The 9601-nt window shown below is 50.0% G+C and overlaps 25 non-coding genes and 5 pseudogenes across 25 annotated transcripts; all 30 read right to left on the bottom strand.

The window, feature by feature from the left end:
- Nucleotides 1-82: 82 nt before the first annotated feature.
- On the bottom strand, nt 83-201 carry LOC139837301 (5S ribosomal RNA). The gene has a single exon (XR_011753792.1). It is a non-coding gene; the product is annotated as a 5S ribosomal RNA (ribosomal RNA).
- Nucleotides 202-390: 189 nt separating this feature from the next.
- On the bottom strand, nt 391-509 carry LOC139836253 (5S ribosomal RNA). The gene has a single exon (XR_011752951.1). It is a non-coding gene; the product is annotated as a 5S ribosomal RNA (ribosomal RNA).
- A 187-nt stretch (nt 510-696) lies between these two features.
- On the bottom strand, nt 697-815 carry LOC139837435 (5S ribosomal RNA). The gene has a single exon (XR_011753928.1). It is a non-coding gene; the product is annotated as a 5S ribosomal RNA (ribosomal RNA).
- A 188-nt stretch (nt 816-1003) lies between these two features.
- LOC139837158 (5S ribosomal RNA) lies at nt 1004-1098 on the bottom strand (annotated as a pseudogene).
- Nucleotides 1099-1286: 188 nt separating this feature from the next.
- On the bottom strand, nt 1287-1405 carry LOC139837349 (5S ribosomal RNA). Its single transcript, XR_011753841.1, has one exon. It is a non-coding gene; the product is annotated as a 5S ribosomal RNA (ribosomal RNA).
- A 188-nt stretch (nt 1406-1593) lies between these two features.
- Nucleotides 1594-1712, bottom strand: LOC139836299 (5S ribosomal RNA). Its single transcript, XR_011752997.1, has one exon. It is a non-coding gene; the product is annotated as a 5S ribosomal RNA (ribosomal RNA).
- Nucleotides 1713-1900: 188 nt separating this feature from the next.
- LOC139837304 (5S ribosomal RNA) lies at nt 1901-2019 on the bottom strand. The gene has a single exon (XR_011753795.1). It is a non-coding gene; the product is annotated as a 5S ribosomal RNA (ribosomal RNA).
- A 328-nt stretch (nt 2020-2347) lies between these two features.
- Nucleotides 2348-2466, bottom strand: LOC139836441 (5S ribosomal RNA). The gene has a single exon (XR_011753144.1). It is a non-coding gene; the product is annotated as a 5S ribosomal RNA (ribosomal RNA).
- A 188-nt stretch (nt 2467-2654) lies between these two features.
- On the bottom strand, nt 2655-2773 carry LOC139837429 (5S ribosomal RNA). Its single transcript, XR_011753922.1, has one exon. It is a non-coding gene; the product is annotated as a 5S ribosomal RNA (ribosomal RNA).
- A 188-nt stretch (nt 2774-2961) lies between these two features.
- LOC139836382 (5S ribosomal RNA) lies at nt 2962-3080 on the bottom strand. The gene has a single exon (XR_011753080.1). It is a non-coding gene; the product is annotated as a 5S ribosomal RNA (ribosomal RNA).
- Nucleotides 3081-3268: 188 nt separating this feature from the next.
- Nucleotides 3269-3387, bottom strand: LOC139837332 (5S ribosomal RNA). The gene has a single exon (XR_011753824.1). It is a non-coding gene; the product is annotated as a 5S ribosomal RNA (ribosomal RNA).
- Nucleotides 3388-3714: 327 nt separating this feature from the next.
- LOC127337628 (5S ribosomal RNA) lies at nt 3715-3833 on the bottom strand. The gene has a single exon (XR_007874019.2). It is a non-coding gene; the product is annotated as a 5S ribosomal RNA (ribosomal RNA).
- Nucleotides 3834-4021: 188 nt separating this feature from the next.
- On the bottom strand, nt 4022-4140 carry LOC127337505 (5S ribosomal RNA). The gene has a single exon (XR_007873905.2). It is a non-coding gene; the product is annotated as a 5S ribosomal RNA (ribosomal RNA).
- Nucleotides 4141-4330: 190 nt separating this feature from the next.
- On the bottom strand, nt 4331-4449 carry LOC127337495 (5S ribosomal RNA). The gene has a single exon (XR_007873896.1). It is a non-coding gene; the product is annotated as a 5S ribosomal RNA (ribosomal RNA).
- A 188-nt stretch (nt 4450-4637) lies between these two features.
- LOC127337441 (5S ribosomal RNA) lies at nt 4638-4756 on the bottom strand. The gene has a single exon (XR_007873845.2). It is a non-coding gene; the product is annotated as a 5S ribosomal RNA (ribosomal RNA).
- Nucleotides 4757-4944: 188 nt separating this feature from the next.
- On the bottom strand, nt 4945-5039 carry LOC127337766 (5S ribosomal RNA; annotated as a pseudogene).
- Nucleotides 5040-5228: 189 nt separating this feature from the next.
- Nucleotides 5229-5347, bottom strand: LOC127337400 (5S ribosomal RNA). The gene has a single exon (XR_007873805.1). It is a non-coding gene; the product is annotated as a 5S ribosomal RNA (ribosomal RNA).
- A 188-nt stretch (nt 5348-5535) lies between these two features.
- Nucleotides 5536-5654, bottom strand: LOC127337484 (5S ribosomal RNA). The gene has a single exon (XR_007873886.1). It is a non-coding gene; the product is annotated as a 5S ribosomal RNA (ribosomal RNA).
- A 190-nt stretch (nt 5655-5844) lies between these two features.
- LOC127337471 (5S ribosomal RNA) lies at nt 5845-5963 on the bottom strand. Its single transcript, XR_007873874.1, has one exon. It is a non-coding gene; the product is annotated as a 5S ribosomal RNA (ribosomal RNA).
- Nucleotides 5964-6151: 188 nt separating this feature from the next.
- LOC127337765 (5S ribosomal RNA) lies at nt 6152-6246 on the bottom strand (annotated as a pseudogene).
- A 189-nt stretch (nt 6247-6435) lies between these two features.
- Nucleotides 6436-6554, bottom strand: LOC127337502 (5S ribosomal RNA). The gene has a single exon (XR_007873902.2). It is a non-coding gene; the product is annotated as a 5S ribosomal RNA (ribosomal RNA).
- Nucleotides 6555-6744: 190 nt separating this feature from the next.
- On the bottom strand, nt 6745-6863 carry LOC127337627 (5S ribosomal RNA). The gene has a single exon (XR_007874018.1). It is a non-coding gene; the product is annotated as a 5S ribosomal RNA (ribosomal RNA).
- Nucleotides 6864-7053: 190 nt separating this feature from the next.
- LOC127337459 (5S ribosomal RNA) lies at nt 7054-7170 on the bottom strand. The gene has a single exon (XR_007873863.2). It is a non-coding gene; the product is annotated as a 5S ribosomal RNA (ribosomal RNA).
- Nucleotides 7171-7358: 188 nt separating this feature from the next.
- LOC127337779 (5S ribosomal RNA) lies at nt 7359-7453 on the bottom strand (annotated as a pseudogene).
- A 188-nt stretch (nt 7454-7641) lies between these two features.
- LOC127337399 (5S ribosomal RNA) lies at nt 7642-7760 on the bottom strand. Its single transcript, XR_007873804.1, has one exon. It is a non-coding gene; the product is annotated as a 5S ribosomal RNA (ribosomal RNA).
- A 188-nt stretch (nt 7761-7948) lies between these two features.
- Nucleotides 7949-8043, bottom strand: LOC127337764 (5S ribosomal RNA; annotated as a pseudogene).
- Nucleotides 8044-8231: 188 nt separating this feature from the next.
- On the bottom strand, nt 8232-8349 carry LOC127337398 (5S ribosomal RNA). The gene has a single exon (XR_007873803.2). It is a non-coding gene; the product is annotated as a 5S ribosomal RNA (ribosomal RNA).
- Nucleotides 8350-8537: 188 nt separating this feature from the next.
- Nucleotides 8538-8656, bottom strand: LOC127337579 (5S ribosomal RNA). The gene has a single exon (XR_007873973.1). It is a non-coding gene; the product is annotated as a 5S ribosomal RNA (ribosomal RNA).
- A 328-nt stretch (nt 8657-8984) lies between these two features.
- On the bottom strand, nt 8985-9102 carry LOC127337553 (5S ribosomal RNA). Its single transcript, XR_007873949.1, has one exon. It is a non-coding gene; the product is annotated as a 5S ribosomal RNA (ribosomal RNA).
- Nucleotides 9103-9290: 188 nt separating this feature from the next.
- Nucleotides 9291-9409, bottom strand: LOC127337300 (5S ribosomal RNA). The gene has a single exon (XR_007873713.2). It is a non-coding gene; the product is annotated as a 5S ribosomal RNA (ribosomal RNA).
- Between the last annotated feature and the right edge of the window lie 192 nt (nt 9410-9601).

Raw genomic sequence — 9601 nt, 5'->3', positions numbered from 1 at the left:
CACCAATAGCCGAGCACGTGTGCCCGCAAAAAAATATCGTCCTAACTTCACCATGAATGTCGCCGCGTGACGCAAAAAAGGAGGGATGCAACACGAGGACTTCCCAGGAGGTCACCCACCCTAGTACTACTCTCGCCCAAGCACGCTTAACTTCGGAGTTCTGATGGGATCCGGTGCTTTAGTGCTGGTATGATCGCATCCGACATGTTATGCACTCATTTTCCCTTATGCTTGCTCCTCCCGCTCTTTGTCTGCTCTATTTTGTACCATGTCCATCCTATTTTTCATCAGCACCACCGTTTCCCATCACCAATAGCCGAGCACGAGTGCCCGCAAAAAAAATATCGTCCTAACTTCACCAGGAATGTCGCCGAGTGACGCAAAAAAGGAGGGATGCAACATGAGGACTTCCCAGGAGGTCACCCATCCTAGTACTACTCTCGCCCAAGCACGCTTAACTTCGGAGTTCTGATGGGATCCGGTGCTTTAGTGCTGGTATGATCGCATCCGACATGTTATGCACTCATTTTCCCTTATGCTTGCTCCTCCCGCTCTTTGTCTGCTCTATTTTGTACCATGTCCATCCTCTTTTTCATCCGCACCACCGTTTCCCATCACCAATAGCCGAGCACGAGTGCCCGCAAAAAATATCATCCTAACTTCACCATGAATGTCGCCACGTGACGCAAAAAAGGAGGGATGCAACACGAGGACTTCCCATGAGGTCACCCATCCTAGTACTACTCTCGCCCAAGCACGCTTACCTTCGGAGTTCTGATGGGATCCGGTGCTTTAGTGCTGGTATGATCGCATCCGACATGTTATGCACTCATTTTCCCTTATGCTTGCTCCTCCCGCTCTTTGTCTGCTCTATTTTGTACCATGTCCATCCTCTTTTTCATCAACACCACTGTTTCCCATCACCAATAGCCGAGCACGAGTGCCCGCAAAAAAATATCGTCCTAACTTCACCATGAATGTCGCCGCGTGACGCAAAAAAGGAGGGATGCAACACGCCTAGTACTACTCTCGCCCAAGCACGCTTAACTTCGGAGTTCTGATGGGATCCGGTGCTTTAGTGCTGGTATGATCGCATCCGACATGTTATGCACTCATTTTCCCTTATGCTTGCTCCTCCCGCTCTTTGTCTGCTCTATTTTGTACCATGTCCATCCTCTTTTTCATCCGCACCACCGTTTCCCATCACCAATAGCCGAGCACGAGTGCCCGCAAAAAAATATCGTCCTAACTTCACCATGAATGTCGCCGCGTGACGCAAAAAAGGAGGGATGCAACACGAGGGCTTCCCAGGAGGTCACCCATCCTAGTACTACTCTCGCCCAAGCACACTTAACTTCGGAGTTCTGATGGGATCCGGTGCTTTAGTGCTGGTATGATCGCATCCGACATGTTATGCACTCATTTTCCCTTATGCTTGCTCCTCCCGCTCTTTGTCTGCTCTATTTTGTACCATGTCCATCCTCTTTTTCATCCGCACCACCGTTTCCCATCACCAATAGCCGAGCACGAGTGCCCGCAAAAAAAAATCGTCCTAACTTCACCATGAATGTCGCCGCGTGACGCAAAAAAGGAGGGATGCAACACGAGGACTTCCTAGGAGGTCACCCATCCTAGTACTACTCTCGCCCAAGCATGCTTAACTTCGGAGTTCTGATGGGATCCGGTGCTTTAGTGCTGGTATGATCGCATCCGACATGTTATGCACTCATTTTCCCTTATGCTTGCTCCTCCCGCTCTTTGTCTGCTCTATTTTGTACCATGTCCATCCTCTTTTTCATCCGCACCACCGTTTCCCATCACCAATAGTCGAGCACGAGTGCCCGCAAAAAAATATCGTCCTAACTTCACCATGAATGTCGCCGCGTGACGCAAAAAAGGAGGGATGCAACACGAGGACTTCCCAGGAGGTCACCCATCCAAGTACTACTCTCGCCCAAGCACGCTTAACTTCGGAGTTCTGATGGGATCCGGTGCTTTAGTGCTGGTATGATCGCATCCGACATGTTATGCACTCATTTTCCCTTATGCTTGCTCCTCCCGCTCTTTGTCTGCTCTATTTTGTACCATGTCCATCCTCTTTTTCATCCGCACCACCGTTTCCCATCACCAATAGCCGAGCATGAGTGCCCGCAAAAAAATATCGTCCGAACTTCACCATTCCCTTATGCTTGCTCCTCCCGCTCTTTGTCTGCTCTATTTTGTACCATGTCCATCCTCTTTTTCATCCGCACCACCGTTTCCCATCACCAATAGCCGAGCACGAGTGCCCGCAAAAAAATATCGTCCTAACTTCACCATGAATGTCGCCGCGTGACGCAAAAAAGGAGGGATGCAACACGAGGACTTCCCAGGAGTTCACCCATCCTAGTACTACTCTCACCCAAGCACGCTTAACTTCGGAGTTCTGATGGGATCCGGTGTTTTAGTGCTGGTATGATCGCATCCGACATGTTATGCACTCATTTTCCCTTATGCTTGCTCCTCCCGCTCTTTGTCTGCTCTATTTTGTACCATGTCCATCCTCTTTTTCATCCGCACCACCGTTTCCCATCACCAATAGCCGAGCACGAGTGCCCGCAAAAAAATATCGTCCTAACTTCACCATGAATGTCGCCGCGTGACGCAAAAAAGGAGGGATGCAACACGAGGACTTCCCAGGAGGTCACCCATCCTAGTACTACTCTCGCCCAAGCACACTTAACTTCGGAGTTCTGATGGGATCCAGTGCTTTAGTGCTGGTATGATCGCATCCGACATGTTATGCACTCATTTTCCATTATGCTTGCTCCTCCCGCTCTTTGTCTGCTCTATTTTGTACCATGTCCATCCTCTTTTTCATCTGCACCACCGTTTCCCATCACCAATAGCCGAGCACGAGTGCCCGCAAAAAAATATCGTCCTAACTTCACCATGAATGTCGCCGCGTGACGCAAGAAAGGAGGGATGCAACACGAGAACTTCCTAGGAGGTCACCCATCCTAGTACTACTCTCGCCCAAGCACGCTTAACTTCGGAGTTCTGATCGGATCCGGTGCTTTAGTGCTGGTATGATCGCATCCGACATGTTATGCACTCATTTTCCCTTATGCTTGCTCCTCCCGCTCTTTGTCTGCTCTATTTTGTACCATGTCCATCCTCTTTTTCATCCGCACCACCGTTTCCCATCACCAATAGTCGAGCACGAGTGCCCGCAAAAAAATATCGTCCTAACTTCACCATGAATGTCGCCGCGTGACGCAAAAAAGGAGGGATGCAACACGAGGACTTCCCAGGAGGTCACCCATCCTAGTACTACTCTCGCCCAAGCACGCTTAACTTCGGAGTTCTGATGGGATCCGGTGCTTTAGTGCTGGTATGATCGCATCCGACATGTTATGCACTCATTTTCCCTTATGCTTGCTCCTCCCGCTCTTTGTCTGCTCTATTTTGTACCATGTCCATCCTCTTTTTCATCCGCACCACCGTTTCCCATCACCAATAGCCGAGCACGAGTGCCCGCAAAAAAATATCGTCCTAACTTCACCATTCCCTTATGCTTGCTCCTCCCGCTCTTTGTCTGCTCTATTTGTACCATGTCCATCCTCTTTTTCATCCGCACCACCGTTTCCCATCACCAATAGCCGAGCACGAGTGCCCGCAAAAAAATATCGTCCTAACTTCACCATGAATGTCGCCGCGTGACGCAAAAAAGGAGGGATGCAACACGAGGACTTCCCAGGAGTTCACCCATCCTAGTACTACTCTCGCCAAAGCACGCTTAACTTCGGAGTTCTGATGGGATCCGGTGCTTTAGTGCTGGTATGATCGCATCCGACATGTCATGCACTCATTTTCCCTTATGCTTGCTCCTCCCGCTTGTTGTCTGCTCTATTTTGTACCATGTCCATCCTATTTTTCATCCGCACCACCGTTTCTCATCACCAATAGCCGAGCACGAGTGCCCGCAAAAAAATATCGTCCTAACTTCACCATGAATGTCGCCGCGTGACGCAAAAAAGGAGGGATGCAACACGAGGACTTCCCAGGAGGTCACCCATCCTAGTACTACTCTCGCCCAAGCACGCTTAACTTCGGAGTTCTGATGGGATCCGGTGCTTTAGTGCTGGTATGATCGCATCCGACATGTTATGCACTCATTTTCCCTTATGCTTGCTCCTCCCGCTCTTTGTCTGCTCTATTTTGTACCATGTCCATCCTCTTTTTCATCAGCACCACCGTTTCCCATCACCAATAGCCGAGCACGAGTGCCCGCAAAAAAAAATATCGTCCTAACTTTACCAGGAATGTCGCCGCGTGACGCAAAAAAGGAGGGATGCAACACGAGGACTTCCCAGGAGGTCACCCATCCTAGTACTACTCTCGCCCAAGCACGCTTAACTTCGGAGTTCTGATGGGATCCGGTGCTTTAGTGCTGGTATGATCGCATCCGACATGTTATGCACTCATTTTCCCTTATGCTTGCTCCTCCCGCTCTTTGTCTGCTCTATTTTGTACCATGTCCATCCTCTTTTTCATCCGCACCACCGTTTCCGATCACCAATAGCCGAGCACGAGTGCCCGCAAAAAAATATCGTCCTAACTTCACCATGAATGTCGCCACGTGACGCAAAAAAGGAGGGATGCAACACGAGGACTTCCCAGGAGGTCACCCATCCTAGTACTACTCTCGCCCAAGCACGCTTAACTTCGGAGTTCTGATGGGATCCGGTGCTTTAGTGCTGGTATGATCGCATCCGACATGTTATGCACTCATTTTCCCTTATGCTTGCTCCTCCCGCTCTTTGTCTGCTCTATTTTGTACCATGTCCATCCTCTTTTTCATCAGCACCACCGTTTCCCATCACCAATAGCCGAGCACGAGTGCCCGCAAAAAAATATCGTCCTAACTTCACCATGAATGTCGCCGCGTGACGCAAAAAAGGAGGGATGCAACACGCCTAGTACTACTCTCGCCCAAGCACGCTTAACTTCGGAGTTCTGATGGGATCCGGTGCTTTAGTGCTGGTATGATCGCATCCGACATGTTATGCACTCATTTTCCCTTATGCTTGCTCCTCCCGCTCTTTGTCTGCTCTATTTTGTACCATGTCCATCCTCTTTTTCATCCGCGCCACCGTTTCCCATCACCAATAGCCGAGCACGAGTGCCCGCAAAAAAAAAATCGTCCTAACTTCACCATGAATGTCGCCGCGTGACGCAAAAAAGGAGGGATGCAACACGAGGACTTCCCAGGAGGTCACCCATCCTAGTACTACTCTCGCCCAAGCACGCTTAAGTTCGGAGTTCTGATGGGATCCGGTGCTTTAGTGCTGGTATGATCGCATCCGACATGTTATGCACTCATTTTCCCTTATGCTTGCTCCTCCCGCTCTTTGTCTGCTCTATTTTGTACCATGTCCATCCTCTTTTTCATCCGCACCACCGTTTCCCATCACCAATAGTCGAGCACGAGTGCCCGCAAAAAAATATCGTCCTAACTTCACCATGAATGTCGCCGCGTGACGCAAAAAAGGAGGGATGCAACACGAGGACTTCCCAGGAGGTCACCCATCCTAGTACTACTCTCGCCCAAGCACGCTTAACTTCGGAGTTCTGATGGGATCCGGTGCTTTAGTGCTGGTATGATCGCATCCGACATGTTATGCACTCATTTTCCCTTATGCTTGCTCCTCCCGCTCTTTGTCTGCTCTATTTTGTACCATGTCCATCCTCTTTTTCATCGGCACCACCGTTTCCCATCACCAATAGCCGAGCACGAGTGCCCGCAAAAAAAAATATCGTCCTAACTTTACCAGGAATGTCGCCGCGTGACGCAAAAAAGGAGGGATGCAACACGAGGACTTCCCAGGAGGTCACCCATCCTAGTACTACTCTCGCCCAAGCACGCTTAACTTCGGAGTTCTGATGGGATCCGGTGCTTTAGTGCTGGTATGATCGCATCCGACATGTTATGCACTCATTTTCCCTTATGCTTGCTCCTCCCGCTCTTTGTCTCCTCTATTTTGTACCATGTCCCTCCTCTTTTTCATCCCCACCACCGTTTCCCCTCACCAATAGCCGAGCACGAGGGCCCGCAAACATATATCGTCCTAACTTCACCATGAATGTCGCCGCGTGACGCAAAAAAGGAGGGATGCAACACGCCTAGTACTACTCTCGCCCAAGCACGCTTAACTTCGGAGTTCTGATGGGATCCGGTGCTTTAGTGCTGGTATGATCGCATCCGACATGTTATGCACTCATTTTCTCTTATGCTTGCTCCTCCCGCTCTTTGTCTGCTCTATTTTGTACCATGTCCATCCTCTTTTTCATCCGCGCCACCGTTTCCCATCACCAATAGCCGAGCACGAGTGCCCGCAAAAAAAAAATCGTCCTAACTTCACCATGAATGTCGCCGCGTGACGCAAAAAAGGAGGGATGCAACACGAGGACTTCCCAGGAGGTCACCCATCCTAGTACTACTCTCGCCCAAGCACGCTTAACTTCGGAGTTCTGATGGGATCCGGTGCTTTAGTGCTGGTATGATCGCATCCGACATGTTATGCACTCATTTTCCCTTATGCTTGCTCCTCCCGCTCTTTGTCTGCTCTATTTTGTACCATGTCCATCCTCTTTTTCATCAGCACCACCGTTTCCCATCACCAATAGCCGAGCACGAGTGCCCGCAAAAAAAAATATCGTCCTAACTTTACCAGGAATGTCGCCGCGTGACGCAAAAAAGGAGGGATGCAACACGAGGACTTCCCAGGAGGTCACCCATCCTAGTACTACTCTCGCCCAAGCACGCTTAACTTCGGAGTTCTAATGGGATCCGGTGCTTTAGTGCTGGTATGATCGCATCCGACATGTTATGCACTCATTTTCCCTTATGCTTGCTCCTCCCGCTCTTTGTCTCGCTTCTATTTTGTACCATGTCCATCCTCTTTTTCATCCGCACCACCGTTTCCCATCACCAATAGCCGAGCACGAGTGCCCGCAAAAAAATATCGTCCTAACTTCACCATGAATGTCGCCACGTGACGCAAAAAAGGAGGGATGCAACACGAGGACTTCCCAGAGGTCACCCATCCTAGTACTACTCTCGCCCAAGCACGCTTAACTTCGGAGTTCGATGGGATCCGGTGCTTTAGTGCTGGTATGATCGCATCCGACATGTTATGCACTCATTTTCCCTTATGCTTGCTCCTCCCGCTCTTTGTCTGCTCTATTTTGTACCATGTCCATCCTCTTTTTCATCAGCACCACCGTTTCCCATCACCAATAGCCGAGCACGAGTGCCCGCAAAAAAATATCGTCCTAACTTCACCATGAATGTCGCCGCGTGACGCAAAAAAGGAGGGATGCAACACGCCTAGTACTACTCTCACCCAAGCACGCTTAACTTTGGAGTTCTGATGGGATCCGGTGCTTTAGTGCTGGTATGATCGCATCCGACATGTTATGCACTCATTTTCCCTTATGCTTGCTCCTCCCGCTCTTTGTCTGCTCTATTTTGTACCATGTCCATCCTCTTTTTCATCCGCGCCACCGTTTCCCATCACCAATAGCCGAGCACGAGTGCCCGCAAAAAAAAATCGTCCTAACTTCACCATGAATGTCGCCGCATGACACAAAAAAGGAGGGATGCAACACGAGGACTTCCCAGGAGGTCACCCATCCTAGTACTACTCTCGCCCAAGCACGCTTAAGTTCGGAGTTCTGATGGGATCCGGTGCTTTAGTGCTGGTATGATCGCATCCGACATGTTATGCACTCATTTTCCCTTATGCTTGCTCCTCCCGCTCTTTGTCTGCTCTATTTTGTACCATGTCCATCCTCTTTTTCATCAGCACCACCGTTTCCCATCACCAATAGCCGAGCACGAGTGCCCGCAAAAAAATATCGTCCTAACTTCACCATGAATGTCGCCGCGTGACGCAAAAAAGGAGGGATGCAACACGCCTAGTACTACTCTCGCCCAAGCACGCTTAACTTCGGAGTTCTGATGGGATCCGGTGCTTTAGTGCTGGTATGATCGCATCCGACATGTTATGCACTCATTTTCCCTTATGCTTGCTCCTCCCGCTCTTTGTCTGCTCTATTTTGTACCATGTCCATCCTCTTTTTCATCCGCGCCACCGTTTCCCATCACCAATAGCCGAGCACGAGTGCCCGCAAAAAAAAATCGTCCTAACTTCACCATGAATGTCGCCGCGTGACGCAAAAAAGGAGGGATGCAACACGAGGACTTCCCAGGAGGTCACCCATCCTAGTACTACTCTCGCCCAAGCACGCTTAAGTTCGGAGTTCGATGGGATCCGGTGCTTTAGTGCTGGTATGATCGCATCCGACATGTTATGCACTCATTTTCCCTTATGCTTGCTCCTCCCGCTCTTTGTCTGCTCTATTTTGTACCATGTCCATCCTCTTTTTCATCCGCACCACCGTTGCCCATCACCAATAGTCGAGCACGAGTGCCCGCAAAAAAATATCGTCCTAACTTCACCATGAATGTCGCCGCGTGACGCAAAAAAGGAGGGATGCAACACGAGGACTTCCCAGGAGGTCACCCATCCTAGTACTACTCTCGCCCTAGCACGCTTAACTTCGGAGTTCTGATGGGATCCGGTGCTTTAGTGCTGGTATGATCGCATCCGACATGTTATGCACTCATTTTCCCTTATGCTTGCTCCTCCCGCTCTTTGTCTGCTCTATTTTGTACCATGTCCATCCTCTTTTTCATCCGCACCACCGTTTCCCATCACCAATAGCCGAGCACGAGTGCCCGCAAAAAAATATCGTCCTAACTTCACCATTCCCTTATGCTTGCTCCTCCCGCTCTTTGTCTGCTCTATTTTGTACCATGTCCATCCTCTTTTTCATCCGCACCACCGTTTCCCATCACCAATAGCCGAGCACGAGTGCCCGCAAAAAAATATCGTCCTAACTTCACCATGAATGTCGCTGCGTGACGCAAAAAAGGAGGGATGCAACACAAGGACTTCCCAGGAGTTCACCCATCCTAGTACTACTCTCGCCCAAGCACGCTAACTTCGGAGTTCTGATGGGATCCGGTGCTTTAGTGCTGGTATGATCGCATCCGACATGTTATGCACTCATTTTCCCTTATGCTTGCTCCTCCCGCTCTTTGTCTGCTCTATTTTGTACCATGTCCATCCTCTTTTTCATCCGCACCACCGTTTCCCATCACCAATAGTCGAGCACGAGTGCCCGCAAAAAAATATCGTCCTAACTTCACCATGAATGTCGCCGCGTGACGCAAAAAAGGAGGGATGCAACACGAGGACTTCCCTGGAGGTCACCCATCCTAGTACTACTCTCGCCCAAGCACGCTTAACTTCGGAGTTCTGATGGGATCCGGTGCTTTAGTGCTGGTATGATCGCATCCGACATGTTATGCACTCATTTTCCCTTATGCTTGCTCCTCCCGCTCTTTGTCTGCTCTATTTTGTACCATGTCCATCCTCTTTTTCATCCGCACCACCGTTTCCCATCACCAATAGCCGAGCACGAGTGCCCGCAAAAATATCGTCCTTACTTCACCTTTCCCTTATGCTTGCTCCTCCCGCTCTTTGTCTGC

This window comes from Lolium perenne, chromosome 2 (assembly GCF_019359855.2).
Source record: "Lolium perenne isolate Kyuss_39 chromosome 2, Kyuss_2.0, whole genome shotgun sequence".
Classification (NCBI taxonomy): domain Eukaryota; kingdom Viridiplantae; phylum Streptophyta; class Magnoliopsida; order Poales; family Poaceae; genus Lolium; species Lolium perenne.
The sequence above is the reverse complement of the archived record's forward strand: the minus strand, read 5'-3'. Positions and strand labels throughout refer to the sequence as shown.